Source organism: Engystomops pustulosus, chromosome 4, assembly GCF_040894005.1.
Source record: "Engystomops pustulosus chromosome 4, aEngPut4.maternal, whole genome shotgun sequence".
Taxonomy (NCBI): Eukaryota; Metazoa; Chordata; class Amphibia; order Anura; family Leptodactylidae; genus Engystomops; species Engystomops pustulosus.
The window spans coordinates 160511831-160528482 of NC_092414.1; the positions used below are offsets into that span (position 1 = coordinate 160511831).

General features: G+C 41.9%; 1 protein-coding gene across 2 annotated transcripts in view; it reads right to left on the reverse strand.

Moving 5' to 3' along the window:
* The window catches only part of BNC1 (basonuclin zinc finger protein 1), a 64524-nt gene extending 48915 nt beyond the window's left edge, over positions 1-15609 (reverse strand). The window contains exon 1 of one of the 2 annotated variants that reach the window (XM_072148339.1): positions 15591-15609. The gene's annotated coding sequence lies outside the window, so the exon portion shown is untranslated. Of the gene's footprint in view, positions 1-15233; positions 15453-15590 lie in introns of those variants that run through there. The other variant, XM_072148337.1, reaches the window with a different exon arrangement.
* Positions 15610-16652: the final 1043 nt, after the last annotated feature.

Consider the following 16652-nt stretch of genomic DNA (forward strand, 5'->3'; position numbering starts at 1 on the left):
AGAGCCCTACACTGACATACTCACGGATTAGTGCTGGTTGGAGTAGGGGGGGGGGCTCTCTTTTGTTCACCACGGGCACCCCTGAACTCATTGCAGGGTACAGATGGCCATGGTAGTGACTGAGGGTCTCACAAAGGCCCCCAGGGCTATCATAACTGGATGCCCATTATGATATGCAAGCATTAACACTTTCACTTTATTATTTTACCTCTCCCATTTTTTTATATGCTGAATATTGTGAAAATTTACAAAGAATAAGTAAATTGTACAACATATTCGTATACAAAAAGTTACTGTAATAAAGATACTGTAAGGGCTCATTCACATGGCCGTCTGCAGGGATGTACATGCGGCCGCATGTACGTCCCTATAGATGGCAGTAGCGGCGCGGCGCAGATGTGGTGCCACTCATGTGTGGCACCGATCCGGGCGGCACACCACAAAGATAGAGCATGCTCTATCTTTCGGAGTGTGTGCGGCCGTGCGCCGCTATTTTCTATGGAGGGAGGAGGGGTCACCTCCTCCTCCTCTCCAGCACACGGCGGTATGCCCGCACTGGACCCTAATATACTGTATAATACAATATTGCAGATACTATGAATTATAAATATGCCTCTATCAGAGATAAACCTGCGTATGATAGAGGTCTCTGAACAGAACAGAGGGGCCAGCAGTGATCCTCCCCAGACTCTAAATCATAAACTTCATGTTTTTGGTATTTCACATTCTAGCCACAATTTCAACATCCCATATCCCATGACATTATGGAATGATAAATCAGCAGGCGTGACAGCTCCCTTGTAGAGACTGGTACGAACCTAGATTCTGCCACAGCCAACACCCACAGCTTCTGCCAGATGTCTTTAAGAGGTCGGATGCTTTAACCCCAGAATGGAACCCTCTGCTACATGACACCAGAAGGAGGGGGTCCAGTGTAGTCAGGATTAGTCGAAGATAATTCTCAAACTAGAAGCAGATTTGATAGTGGGAGCAGTGCTTTGCAGTATTCAAGATGGTACACTAAATAAATGAATGCTTTGGGAACAGTCTTTTGGACAAATTTAAAACAAAAAAAAACAAATAAAACACTTTTATATGTGCACACAGATTCACGTTAGATATTATGTCGCAGTAAAAGGGCAATGCTTTTTTCCTTCATTTTTACATATGGCAGGGTCAATGTCCTCACTAGCTTTCTAATTCTTATACAAAGTTTCAAAAACAGACTTTTAGAATCAAATATAATAACTAGTATCTAAATAATCTAGCAAACACCTAGACACCTAGAATTCCACCATTCCTCACCTTTTATGGGCTACCTGTAGAATTTCTTCTTTACAACATATTATAGTTTTAGGTATGGAGTGCCAGCCACAACAAGTAGTAATGAAAAAAACATGCATTTCAGAAATGGCAGAAAATGGAACATTTAAAATTAAAGCTGGCATCAGAACAAACATGAATAAACCAGGGGAACTTTATCATAGATCCAGGGCTGTGAGTGTGGTAATCTTCTTATATTTGTTATCCATGGCCTCCTTCGTTCCAAAATCAACTTTCTAAATCATGCTAATGAGCCATAAGGGCTTGTGGGAAGGGACCTTCCGTGCTGCAGCTTCACAGACCGTTAGACAGTCTCCCCCCCACCTGCTCTAATCTCACTGCAGTAGGAGTTTTCAGCAGACAGTTGGAGGGGAAGGTGTGCCTTGCACAGTGTCACAGCCAGTGAAGCTTCATCACTAAGGGACTCTGATAACATGGATGACAAATACAAGAAGATGACTACAGTCGCTGTGCCTGGATCTATGAGCAAGTGCCCCTGGTTTATCATGCATGGTTTTGATGGTAGATTTCCATCAAGAAATATTTATTTGTTTTTGCTTGCATACATACAGAAATGGTAATTCAGAGATTGCTCTGAATGCCATATTTAGAGTCCAGAAGTTTCCCCCCTTATATAGGATAAATTGTGTCTGCCGTATAGTGGTTTTTGCATTTTTCAGGAACAACACTGTAGAGATGTAGGTTGACTTGGACTTTTTTATATGCCCTCATATCTATTGTTTTATATGATGTTATTAATCTGTAATGTCCTTACCTTGCAAATGCTTCTGTAACATTTTGTGGAACTTCAATGGTGGCATACAGACGCCTTTCTTTCACCTGCTATGTTCACAGTACCCAAATCCACACAAATACCTTAAAGGGGGTGATGGACATCTAAGATGTTATAAATCTCTATTCTCTGACAGACTTAGGAGGATTTATGAAGCCACTTTGGCCAGACTTGTGCTGTAATTTTGCACCGGAAAAGTCTATTAGACCTTTTTTTTGTTTTCCACTTTTCCAACATATATGACAAAGGGAAAGTAGCTGCAAGAAAGGGGTGCGATGTTGGTAAATGGGGGCATGGTCGGACATGGAATGGCCTCTGTGCCACATTTTGGCACACAGTTTAGAGAAACTAAAGGCAAGTCCAAAAGCAGAACTCGACAGTCTTCCACTGCAACAGATTCATCATCACAACAATGAATCTTCTGCAGCAAACTTCTAGTGTTGTGGAGCTGTGCGTTGCCGGAGCTTGCTACACATTAATAAATTCCCCTTACTGTGACAATTTGGTGCAACGACTATTTGTTGCTATATACCAAGGGTTATATCCAGTTTGGAAATTCAGGATTCCAAATCCACCACGAATTTAAGCAAAATGCAAATAAAGGGGCTTAAGCTTCTATAGCACTCAGAACAAACATACATTTTGCTTTGAATGTCTTGAAATACAGCTGATAAAGTGCCAAAAGTAAATGTGGAGACTACGAAATGCCAGTTTCCAGCAATTTATGGACTTAAGAAATAACATTTTAACTGATTTACTAATGAATCTCTTTTTGTTGCCATCTGTGAAACCCACTGATAGATCTTCCCCAAACTTCTGCAGGTCCCAAGGTCATCAGATAGAAAAGGCATCCAAAGAGTTTATCCAGACATCCTATGATGCAAGACTGTACAGTAGTGACTTCTGACACTCCAACGCATGTGGAGAAGAGCACCGACTAGCACTACACAGCCTCTTGTGTGATTCATGAACAGTCACAGTAACCAGTTTACATTTCAAGGCTCTGGTGATATAGTGAAGTGATTGATGCCTCGGGCTATTTTAATGAGCAAGTAAAGTCACTTCTACATATTAACATGGGTGTGGTGTGTATTCCTAACTCCAACACATATAAAATAATGCATGGAGAGATTCCAGGGGATGACTTGAACAAACAAAGGCAACTACAACAATTTTTTTCAACCTTTTTGAGTGATTTCTTTTCATACAGACAGTTTTGTGAACAACAAAAAAAAGTGATAATCTTATTTTTTTCTATTAATTATATGAGGTGCCGGTCCACAACTTTTCACTTCTGGGACTCGCACCTATCTGAGGAACAGAGGTCAAAATACAAAAGAATAAATGGACTGGCACTATCCTTGATATGAGAAAGTATCTAAAGTGCACTTGGCACAGGGAGGTTTAAACACCGGACATGGATCAGATGATATGGGTCTAATTCAAAGTCCAAATTATCAGGCAGTATGCTTTAAAAAGAAAAAAAAAATTGTTTCCAAAAATGTTGTATTTCACTGCAAACACAAGTTCATTTGATACTTTATAGAACACCGACATTAAAGATCTAAATGGTTAAAATTGTACTTTGAAACGACAAACTTCTTACTTGTCAAAGTAATTTCCTATGAGCCACCACTACTGGTGACAGAGCTGCCTAGAGTCTCCGATAACCTTTTCATTGACTTTTCGCAGAACCTTGGGATTCGGCCACGGAGGCTGGCACCTATAAATCCCTCCCCCCTAATACATGTATCTGGTGTTTGTTAGAATAGACCCATCTGTACTGGTCTGCACTGATTCTCTGGCACTGAAGGAGCTTGTTTAGCTTTTTCTAACCCATTTACTGGTCATTTATATAATCACACTGTTCTGCAGGTATGCACCATTACATAAATACCTTGCTGGAAATGATAAGAAAAATGTTCCAACACCAGCAATTTCTAAATTCCTGACTGATCTGGAATGCAAGGATTACAGTTTGAGATCTTCTGCACAGACAGGGAAAAAAAATACTGGAAGTTTGTTTGCTCCCTTGCATATATCCGAACATCTAAAAAAAAAGACCAATTTTGGATCAAATGTGTAAGGCACCAAAATTCTGATGAACTGCAAGGTATTCTCCCATAATTTTTACTTTTATTTTGAAATGCACATGTCAGAAAGACAAAGAATTGATTTCTATGCATTGAAAATTGTTTTATTCTAGTTATTGTGATACAAGGTCAGGCACTTGTATCTGATTTCAGGCAACATATAGTGAAAACATTATGAGACCTGCACAATTTGCAAAGGCACACATGGAAAATAATTTTTTCAGGCAATGATCCATAGGAAGAAAAGTATGCATATTATCTCCTACTAGCCAAACTAGAGTAGCCATCAACGTTATGGTTTTTTTTGCCCTTTATCATTGCAAAACAGAGTTACTGTACGTCTGCATAAGAAGCCTTACATACAGTGCAAATACTCAAATGTATTATATTGTATACAATTTTGGGCACCAGTGTATAAAAATTAACTGGTACCAGTGCAGAGGAGAGCAATAAAGCTTATTGAGAGGAATAGAATACTTAATTACCCCAAGTTTAGTAAAGAGAAAGCTAAAATGAGACCTCATTACAATTTACAAATACCTGAATGGACAGTACAGGGATCTAGTGATCTTTTTATACCTAGGCCTGTGTCCAACAAAGGGGGCATCCTCTACACCTAGAGTAGAGGCGCTTCCACCATCACCATAGACAGGGCTTTTTTACTGCCGCAGGAGGTTGTTATAGCAGATTCTTTGTTCATGTTCAAGAGAGGCCTGGATGCCTTTTTTAAATCAAAAACATCATATAATGGAAAAAAAAAAATTAGGGGCAATTGGCAAACCCCATTTACTCCATTTTTCAGGCTTCTACACCTAGAATGCCACATGGGAGTGTTGGGGCAGGAAAGCCCAAGCCCGCCATATTTACTATAGTCTCTGCCAAATAAGAACTAGAGAATTAATCAAAAATTGGCATTTTAGAGGTTTCAATTGTAAGGAAAGGTCGGATTCCAGTAGTGTTTTTAAGGTGCATTCGGAAACAGCGAGCTACAGAATGAATATATGGTCAGAGGAGATTGCCTCAGGGTTATGAGGACATAACAAATAGAAATGGAGAGATCGGGGTTAGGCCGCTTAGTAGACGGTGGAAAGACAAGAAGTTCAAGAAGAGAGAGGACATGATGTTAGAGACAGTCACTGGTGTTCCACAGTAAGGCGGGAGTGATATTACATGTAGACTTATAAAGCTGGGTATCATCAGCATAGAGAGGATACAGGAAACCAAATCCGCTGATGATTTGCCCAATGGGGGCAGTGTAGAGGGGATAGAAAAAGAGGACCTGGGACTGAGCCCTGAGGAACCTCGACAGTGAAGAGAAGAGAAGAAAAAGTGAGATAAGAGAGATAGGAAGAAAACCAAGAGTGCAGTCTGCTTCAGGCCAATAGAGTGAAGTCTCCTGAGGAGGACCAGGTGGTCCACAGTATCAACTGCTGCCAAGAGACCCAGAAGAAGGAGGCTGAGAATAGTCACGTTTGGATTTAGAGGAGAGTTTCAGATTTTACTGAGGTGAGAAGTGACTACAGGGGAGAGAGAGTGTACAAGGTGTGAAGGGATGGGGTCTATGATGCAGGTGGTGGGGCGAGCAGAGAAGAGGAGCTTCATCCACTGACTGGCTCAAAGGAAGAGAGTGATTAGGGTGAAGTAACAGAGGGAAAGGGAATTAATGGAATTAGTGTAGTTTATGTGGAGATTACTTAAAATACAAGTCTATTTTGTTTATGTATCAGTTTCTTTTTCCCCCTCAAAGCCATTGTTTGCTCTTTAGACAAATGCAATATTTATGTATATAACAGGAAATATAATGATTAAGGCATCATACACTTAGCAACACCTTGTGCATGGACACGGTACAGACGGTAGATGTTGGCCAGGCAAATCTCTCTGGTTGTAATCAAAACCAGAATACCAGTGAACCATACCAACAGTGCCAACCACTGGCTGTGCTGCAAAGTCATCACATGGTGGGTCTAATACAGTGATGGCGAACCTTTTAGCGACCAAGTGCCAAAACTGCAACCCCCAAACCCTTATTTATCATGAGGTACCAACCAAAAATTAAAGCAGTAACTTATTGCTCCCTGTTCTTCAACAATGATCAATCATACTGGCCTCCTGAGGACACCAACACAGTAGAAAGGAGGGAACATTTGCACCATTGTAGCTTCTTTCCAGGGTCCCTCTGTACAAAGAGAATCATGGGGCCGACAGGAAGTCCTTCATAATTAGGCCCTGTCTACACATTCTCCCTCATCCTGCCAAGTAGCCAAGTAAGGCTACATTCACACTGCCGTATGGGGGACATTATATACGTCCCCCATAGATGGCAATGGGCACACGGCACGGTACGGGAGCGGTTCGGTGTAGCACACGTACAGTGCCTCAAGTTTCTCTATGGAGAAGGGCGGGGTCGAGCAGCACCGAATTGTGCCCGCCGTACCGTGTGTGTGAATTTAGCCTTCGTATCACTTTAAAATATCACTGAAAGCAGCATCTTTGCTTCCAAGTTGTTTGGAACTGCAGGAAAAATCTTTGAGTCCTGTTTGGTGTGCAGGGGTGATGGCCTGGGTGCCCAAAGAAAGGACTCCCGTGCCATAGGTTCGCCACCACTGGTCTAATACATGGTGTACAACCAGCATTAGCAACAAATAGAACAAACATCTAGATACACTTGTACATATACACACTTGATACAGAGCGAATTTGCAGTTGCATCAGCCAAAATTAGAAGAAAATTATCCTTCGTCATATTCCTTATAAACTTGAGAAAAAGGATTTTTATACCAGGTCTTTTTACTCTCAATATTTTCAGGTTAAAAGTGATCTATATAAACCCAATGAGCCCTTTGATAGAGAACATCAACCTCTGCACTTTTATATTACTGTTCACTGTCAGATTGGCAACAGTAAGGAGCATTGTATTATTCTCTCAACACGCTAGATAGCTGCGCTACCAGGGCAGGTCCCAACCACTAGAAAAGCTCTCGCTAGAAGACATGCGAGAAGTCATAAATATAATTAAAAATGCAGGAGACATAAACGTGACAGGGCATGTCACCAGCAAAGTTGCTAAATACCGTTGACTGTGACTTGCCATGTGACGGTGAAGTGATGCTGTCTGTGCATGCCAAGCCACTGTTCTTAGATGTAAATGCCACCTAGGGGGAAAAGAAATTATCTACAGACTCTTAACATGAATGTACACCATTGAAGCCAATGAAATGCCACATGATGAAACATTATGCCAAACAATCAGTTGGCTAGTTATAAGAGCGCAACCTAAAGTAATGATTCCACAAGCAGCAGAAATTGCCTGCATTTTGAAACCCCGATTTTGATGTGACGGAGGCCGAAGGAGCTGATTTCCACACAGTGATCTACAGCAAATAAATGACTTGCTGTGGATCATAAATCCGCAATGTGTGTATGATATTTTCATACATCGTGTACACTACTGTATTACTCTGCAGAATATCCACCAGTAGTACAGAATGTGAGCAGATCAACGGATATCCCTGTCTGCCACTGGCCTAAAATCATTTTTATAGTAACTTATAGTTTACATGAAACATTTCAGAGAGTGTTTTCACGTACGCCGACTAGAGCTGTGCAGGACTGTACGCTGACTAACTGAAGTAAAACAATATTAAAAAGGAAAAATCTGTCTGGAAAGGTAAATTAAAAAAAAAAAAAAAAAAAAAAGCATAATATGTATAGTCTGCAATATGCAAGCCATTAGAGGTTTCAGTATTCTCAGCCTTGTGCCCTCAGTGGGATGTGGGACTACACCTTGAAAACATTGGTATGGAATCTTGGATCCTTATGTTTTGAGGCATTATTTATGAAAGTTTCCCAATCCTGCTCTTTGTCAGGGTTGGGTTGTGAATGTGACCATTGTGCATTGGAATTCCTCTGCCACAGGCGGCAGGATGTTCCAATCAGGCACCAGCTGGGACATGCTGTAGTATTCCTACTAAGGTCACCCATATTAACCTCTTCCTAACCACAGACATGGGCAGAGTTACACATCAGTGCAAGACTTCCTTGTAAGCGTCTAAACTTGCTATGGCTTGTTCAGTGGCACAAAATGTTCAGTAGACCTGAGTGTGCGGTGTGTCTTTTAATTCAATGATGACACAGATCTGACCCAAGATTCACCATGATTTATGTTGCGGGGCTTCACTACCTGTATGTGTGCCCTGAAGATAAGCACATGTTTCTCGAGGCAGGTCCTTTGCAACTACAAAACTAACAAATTTATTTTGATTCAATAATTTTTTCTATTTATGACAATTTTTCATGTATGGTGATGATACAACATTAATAAGAAAAGGTGTCACTATATAATAGGTCGATATCTGCATGAAAACTTCCACAAATCTGAAAAATAGAGGCGCCACAGCATTGCAGCCAGTCACGTGGGCTCCTGCGACCCACCTCCCAGGTCTGCTGCTCCGATCCCCCCTGGCTCACTTACCACGCCGCGATCCAACAATGACTCCAGCGGTATGGTGTGCATGTCCCTGCCTCCTAGGGCGCGTGCACGTTGGCTTCCAGAGATGTAGAGGGTCAGACCGCCTAAAATTGCTGCTGGCTGCCCATTCTGTTTAAATTCCAGCCCCTTTCTCTGCCCCCTGCTGGATCTTCGCGCCTTGTGCCCTAGAGATAGCTTTGTTCCATGCCCTTTGCTGTTATTGTAATTTCCCTTTGTGACCTCGGTTCCGTTCCTGACTACACTCCTCCGCTGCTTGCCTTGACCCATGACTCCGATCCTGTGCTAGTCCTTTTGATCTCCTGCCTGTCCCAGACTACGATTTTGCTCAACGTCTTTGTCCGTGGTGGCAGCCAAGGCTAGGTGCAAAGTCTCACCTGTGGACTGACCTGGTGGTACCACGCCACAGTCCAACCTGCTTTGAGGCGGGCTATGGTGAAAAACAGGTACCACTTAGATTCTGGTCCCAGGTGTCGGCTTACGTCATCATCCGCAGTGGTCCAGTGGATCCACTACCCAAGAAGCCTGGCAGAGCCCTAGTGCTTATAACCTTGAAAGGAGAGTTCATACCCAAGGAATCATTGGGCAGATAAAACTGGTGAAAAGAATCCAGCAGAGACTACTTCATTTTCAGGATTCATCGGAATCCTAGAGGTTCATCCCCTGCAATATTAAATGAAATCTACCATCAAAGTCCATCACGATAAACCAGGGATGCTTACTCATAGATCCAGGCACTGCGACTTTGGTAATCTACTTATGTTTGTCAACCATGGCCTCCTTCCTTCTAAACTCAACTTTTATAATTATGCTAATGAGACTAATGGGCCTAACAGCATCACAGGCTGTTATGTTGAATCAATTTTATTTAACATTGTAAAACGAAAACTCACAATACATTAGAAAAATCTTACATTAGTCGACACATAATTCACAACGTATGGTAAATATGTATCCAGGATATACACTTAGCCTTCAGTGAGGTCCTATAAGAGGATAGAGAAAGAGAAAAAAAAAAGAAAAATCTTTCTGGGTGGAAAGGAGAGCATCACAGGCTGTTATAATGAGCAGAGCAGGTCCCCCTTCCCCCTAGACTTTCTGCTGCTGCTATATTACACAGGAGAGAACAGGGGGCTGGGCGAGATACCTTCATCTCAATGTAGCAGCATATGAATCTGCAGGACCCCCAGAGCCCCTCAGACTTATTAGCATACATTTGAAAAGTTAATTTTAGAAGGGAGGAGGCAATGGATAACAAATATAAGAATATTACCAAAGTCACAGTGCCTGGTTCTATGAGTAAGTGCTCTTTGTGTATCACAATTGATTTTGATGGTAGATTTTCTTTAAATGCATATCCTAGAAATATTCTATCACCAGATGAGATACCACTAAAAAGGGAGTACGTCAGATCCCCATTCACAGTAAAACTAAAGATATGGTCTTATAGGTGAAGTTTTTCTGCAGCATAAGCAAGTCCTTTCGGAATAAATCTGTGACATGAAATTATTGAAATCTTCATTTTTAGTTATATGCAAATAAGCATTTCTATGATCATGGATGTGGCTGTGGGATCCAGTGTACCTCCCTATGCCTTGATCAAATTGTCATGATCCTCCCTTGAAACTGAACGATAAACAGCGCTTCAAATCTCAGAGACACACCCATAGTGCACCAAAATGAAGATTAATTTTTTTCATAATCCAGACTACAGATCTTTTTGAAATAGGAATGCATATGGTGCAGGACGCTATACCTACAAGACCATAGGTTTAGTTTATATATGACCTAGATGCTAATTAACTTATTTTAAAATATTCACTGTGTGGACAGCCTGCCATCTACTACGGCAGTAGTCCCACTGGCAAATCCATGTGATGTCTTCATTGAATCTGCATTCATTTTATTCTACAACCATAAAGCCCATGCACCCATTTTTTTTTTCTTCTTTTATTTACATCCGTAGGAGAGAGAAAAAAAAATATATATGGATGTGAGAAAATCTGGTTCTCAGTCAACATCTGACAATACAGGTGTCATACCTTTCCATTTTTTTGCAGACCATTGACTAGGGCAGTGGTGGCGAACCTATGGCACGGGTGCCAGAGGTGGCACTCAGAGCCCTTTCTGTGGGCACTCAGGCCTTCACCCCAACACAGAGTTTCCCAGAAATGACTCAAGGCTTTCTCCTGTGGTCCAATACATCCCAGGAGTGCCATGCTCAGTGCTATTTTAAAGTTACATATGTGGGTTCCTGGACTACAGGAGGAGCCAGAAGGTGTGGATAGAGATGGATTGTCATTTGAGCTCCTGCTCTGGGTCCCCTGATTCTTCTACTTCAGGGGACCCTGGAGGGAAACTACAATCCAACTTTCTCCATCTTTCTATTGTTTTGGTGAACTCAGGACACCAATATGATTAAAACCTGTGATACAGCAGGGATTAAAGAGTTACTGCTTAAATTGTCATGTTGACACTTTGTGACGTATAAGTGGCTTTTGGTTGTAGCTTGGGCACTCTGTCTCCAAAAGGTTCGCCATCACTGGACTAGGGCATGTCAATAGCCCCATTGAGAATAAAGGACCAATATGCAATCTTTGAAAATCATGGATAGCATATAGATGCAAAAACACCCTTATGAATGAGCCCTAAATAAGGCACATCATGCAGAGAAGCTTACCTGTAGGATCCCTAGCGAAATAAATGCTCTTCTACATCATCGGACCCATACAGAACACATGACAAACGCCAGTGCAAGCCCTGGAGCAGCAAGGTATTCAGAGAAGTTTATACAGAACAATGAGGAGAAACAGGGACCAGTAGACCCAAATTTCAGTGACCTAAGAGGGTCCCAAAGATTGTGTGCATTAGAGATTTACCGTATGTTGATTTCATTACTTTAAAGAACAGTATATCACAGGAGTTTCCCCAGTGGTATAGTCTGTTATTTTATGTGCGATCAAAACATATGTAATTTAGCATCACTAAAAATCTACATTAATATGTTCTGTAACGCATATCTAGGTTAATTGCATGCCAACGCGGGTAAGGCCAACAGAATCCATATTGCCCAAAGGCCTTTGATGCATTATAGAGTTAACGTTATATGAATAGGCACGGCAATTAAAACGCTTTTGACAAGACACAGGTGGCTATAATCACAATGTGGTTATTACTATCCATCAGGCCTCCGTCAAGGATCACTGCACTCAGAATGCTCACTTCCTCAGGATAGTAGTTATCCCCAAATTGCTACTGCTCCAATATAGAAAAACATGTACAAAGTCACTTGTTATGTCAATTACACAATATACCCATTTGTACTGTACAGTACTAGGACAGGTGAGGATACATTTTGGGTTTTATTTAGATAGACGATTATCTACAGATTTTATCCGATACTTCAATGAAAACTAGAATTTCATCATGCAGTAAAGAATCCTGCAAACTTATGAATAGGCCGCTAAATCAGGTCCAGCTGCCCGAGTGCCATTCTTGTTCAACGCAGCCGTTGTGCGACAAGGAAAACCCTACGGCGGGAGGGGGGGTGCACAAATTAAAATATGAGCCTCTATAAGGCGGGTGACGTAGCCTGAGCGCCCCAGGGTAATTTTCATAACTGTATGGGCCTCATTTATCAAAACTGTCTGAGAGCAGAACTGTTCTAGTTTCTCATGGCATCCAATCAGAGATCAACCTTAATTTTATAAACAGCTGTGATAAAATAAAAGCTGAGCTCTGATTGGTAGCCATGAGCAACTAGAACAGTTTTGCTCTCAGACACTTTTGATAAATGTCCCCCTATATTTTCACAATCGCGGCATATAGAGTTATAATAAAAGTAGTCTTGAGGAACTATGGTAAATGTCCTTTAACTAATTGGGTTGGCCACTTGGTAAAAAAAAAGTTGAACACATTGAAAATTAAGACTATCGACGTCATGCACCAGTTTGACTTTTTTTTTGGGGGAGCTCAGGATGAAGAGCCCTAAGGCCAGCAGCACACGTGGCGTTTTGAACCCAGGTTTTTGGGCCGTTTTTAAGCAGTCCGCTAAAAAACGCATGCGGTTTTTTAAAAAACACATCCGTTTTTGACCGGTTTTACCAATTATCTTAATTAAAACAGGTCAAAAAAGGACGCGTTTTCAAAAAAAACTCATGCGTTTAACGCACCGCTTAAAAACGTGTGCAGCCGGCCTAAAAGTGGTGTCACACGTGGCATTTTTATCCCGTTTTAAAGCATGTGTTTTTAGTCCGTTAAAAAAAAAAAAACGCATGCGTTCTTTGAAAACGAATCCACTTTTGACAGTTTTTTAAATTATCTTAATTAAGATAATTGGGAAAAACGGATGCGCTTTCAGAAACGCAGGCTTTTCATCTTTTTTGTGAAAAACCAAATAAAAAATAAAATAAATATATATTTAAAAAAAACGCCACATGTGACACCACCCTTAGGCTGACAGCATTTCAAGGTCTATGTGCATTTTTATGATATATGCATGTACGCAATATACAATCTGAAGGCATTTTAAATTTAGATTTTTATAAAAAGAAATCATAGATACAAAAACAGCCCCCCCCCCAAAAAAAAACAAAAAAACACTATGTTGCAAAATAAAATAGAATGAAATTAGATCAGAAAAGTGCACAGATTATATATTTCGGCCATGGAGGATACACATTGTGGCATCACTGGAGTCATACATACATATCCAGCACTTGCCAGGATGACCTGCGCAACGCACCCACCAGTTTAGTAAACCTACAGGAAACGAAATGTTGTGATGGGGGGGGGGGGGGGAGCCTTTTATTGCATTAAGAAACACAACTGAAGAGCCACATGTGAACGCGGCCTTAGGCGCCTGGACCAGCTTGACTTTACCCTCTGCGCTCCCAGATTGTCATTTAATGTGCAAGTGGCACTTTATTTGAGTTTTCCTATTTGGAGACCAGTGCAAAACACATAATAGAAAAACAAATGCTCCAAATGTACACACCTCTAATAACGCAAATGATGAAAACATTGCAAATAAATCATGACATGCAAACTAGGAAATAACAGCTACCTGCTGAGGCAGAAACCAGACATTTTTACCAGTTCACATGGGAAATGCCGCAGCAGACCCACAGGACACAGTGGTTTACTATAGGCTGGGTCACACAGTGTCACACACTGCCGAATTACAGTCCCATTTCCCAGGCTGAACACTCTGCGGAGAGGTAATTTATGTCCCCATTTGACCATCAGCCTGTACTGGAAGCATGAGCACAGTATGGAGTCCAGGAAATATGGCCGACACATGCTCCGGATTTGACTAACTATGCGGTTACTATAGGTCATAGCTGCTATCCACTGCAATTACTGCCCGTGTAATCTTGGGTCAGGTTCACACAAGGCTTTTTCTATGTTTTCAAGGGTTTTTTTTTTATACTAGAAATATAGATAAAATGTAAATGCACTTAAATTGAACATCTGAATATTGTGCCACCCACTTGCCGCATACAAAACCTACCGCGTTCAGGCTTCACAAGAGGACATGGAAACCAGGAGTCTAGATACTGCCACATAATAATAAAAACAAAATAGAAAAAACAACATTGTAGCACGGAGCTCCCGTTGTATTTCTTCTGCCTCTTTATAGTGTTGGCTGCTGCCGGCACATTTGTGTTCTTATAGATCTCAGTCTAAAACACATGTTTTGGTGGTGAAAGTTTTCACATTTTTCATTTTTTTTGCAACTTTTTAGCAGCATTTATGGAATAAGTATCGGTCATTTGTACTTCAAAAAAAAAGTGTTGAATTTTCTCACAAAGAGAGAGTGAAGCTGCTGCAAATAATAAAAAAAAATAAGCGCACAAAAAAAAAAAAAAAAAAAGTGCACAAATAAAAGAAAAAAGATAAAATAAATGTCAAATATGTTTTTTTGATTGCCGCTGCAGTAGACACAGGTTTTTATTCTACTCACATATTCCTGAATTTCATTAAAAAAAAAACAAAACTTCTACATATTCCATTCTGAGAGGGAGTCCATATTTGTGTCACTTTGATACATATACAGCTTCCTGGATACAACTAATTGTAAGTCACATGGGGGGGGGCAGGTGAAAGTAAAGGCACAGGACAAGAGGTCTGCAGTACATTTCCACCATTTTATGGTGAGCTTTTTTTGGCCACCTACTCCTGCTATCCCTGTCATCCATTAGGCCACTTACCCCTGGTATCTCAGTCATCCATGAGGCCACTTACCCCTGGTATCCCAGTCATATGTGCGTCTACCTGCCTCTTATATCACAGTCATCCATGAGGCCACTTACCCCTGGTATCCCTGTCATCCATGAGGCCACTTACCCCTGGTATCCCTGTCATCTATGAGGCCACCTACCCCTGGTATCCCTGTCATCCATGAGGCCACTTATCCCTGGTATCTCAGTCATATATGTGTCTACCTGCCTCTTACATCACAGTCATCCATGTGACTACCTACCTCTGGTATCACAGTGAGCCATGTGCCCCTCACTTGAGAGCCAGTACTTACTGTATGCTTAGACAGGAGCAGCAGTGGCAGGAGCCGGTCACCTCTCACCACATCCCAGCTCAGGCGGCCATGAGGAGGCGCTGTGGAGCGGTCACATGCCCTAATTATCAGCAGAGATTGGTCTCCCGTGTGTGGTGTCGCCTCATCATGTCACTAATCACTAATCTGCTGCACACCCCTCCCTCTCTCCCTCGGCCGGACAGCAACACCTGGGGACTATTTCCTAGCGGCCAGCGCTCTGCCAAAGCCTCTCCATACACTGTTTGTCTTCCTGCTTCAGGGTGAATGTGAGAAGTTGCACAGTGCAGCCACCCAGCTGAGCAGAGCCCAGGTGCAGGCTACACCAGCGCCACATACCTCTCCTCCAGGCACACTTCCTCTCTGTTCCTCACAAATTAAATAATCTTTAGAATGACAAGTCCCTCTAAAATTCCCTAAATGTTCCTGAGAGAAATTCCTTGTCAAGTGGTTTCAGATGCAGACATTCTCCCGGTGTGACACAGCAGTCACTTACCAGGGCTTAACCCTTTCCATGCACACACCTGCCTACAAGGCATCTGATCTGAGGTTACCTGTACTGTCCAATGCTATCTTATGGAACTGCTTAAATCACCTAATTCAGTATAAAGGTAAAGGGGTTTTCCACAAGTGTCAGGGGTCTGACTTCTGTACTTCAGGTACTTCACTTATCAACAAAAATGTGGGGGAGATTAATGAGGGCTTGTAACTCAGTTTTGTTGTGTACCTGAACAAACCCTGAACTAATTGCAATGCCTAGGAACAGCATGCGGTGGAGTAACCGGCGCGGGGCTTTCATGCGCTTTGTCCTCGCTTTATCCTACAAACGTTCAAGCCTGCCGTAAAACTTTTTCCAATAAAATGCCACAATGGATCCCGTACAAGAACACAACTGTTATGATGATGAACCGCACATGTTAATATTGCATTAACCCCTTGAGGACGCTGCGTTTTTTCGTTAATTTTTTACTCCCTACCTTCAAAATTCTATAACTTTTTAATTTTTCCATGTACAGAGCAGCGAGGGCTTATTTTCTGCGTAAAAAATTTGACTTCTCAGTGACGTTATTCATTATTACATGCCGTGTATGCGTTTACGTTATTTTCTTATGGGCTTGGGGACACAACTTTCACTGTGATCTCCAAATGATACATTCACTTTATTCTTTGCTTAAGGCTGCATTCACACTACCGCAAGGGGGGCGTATATACGGCCCCCATAGATGACATGTCCTATTTTTTCAGGGCATACGGCGCCGTGTGCCATGTATCCCTATGGAGAGGGGCGGGGGTGAGCAGCGCTCACCTCCTCTCCCCGCGTGCTGCCGTGTGCCCGCCATGTTACGGTACGGCGGGCACCAGTCGTGTGAATCCAGCCTTAGGACGATTACGGTGATGCAA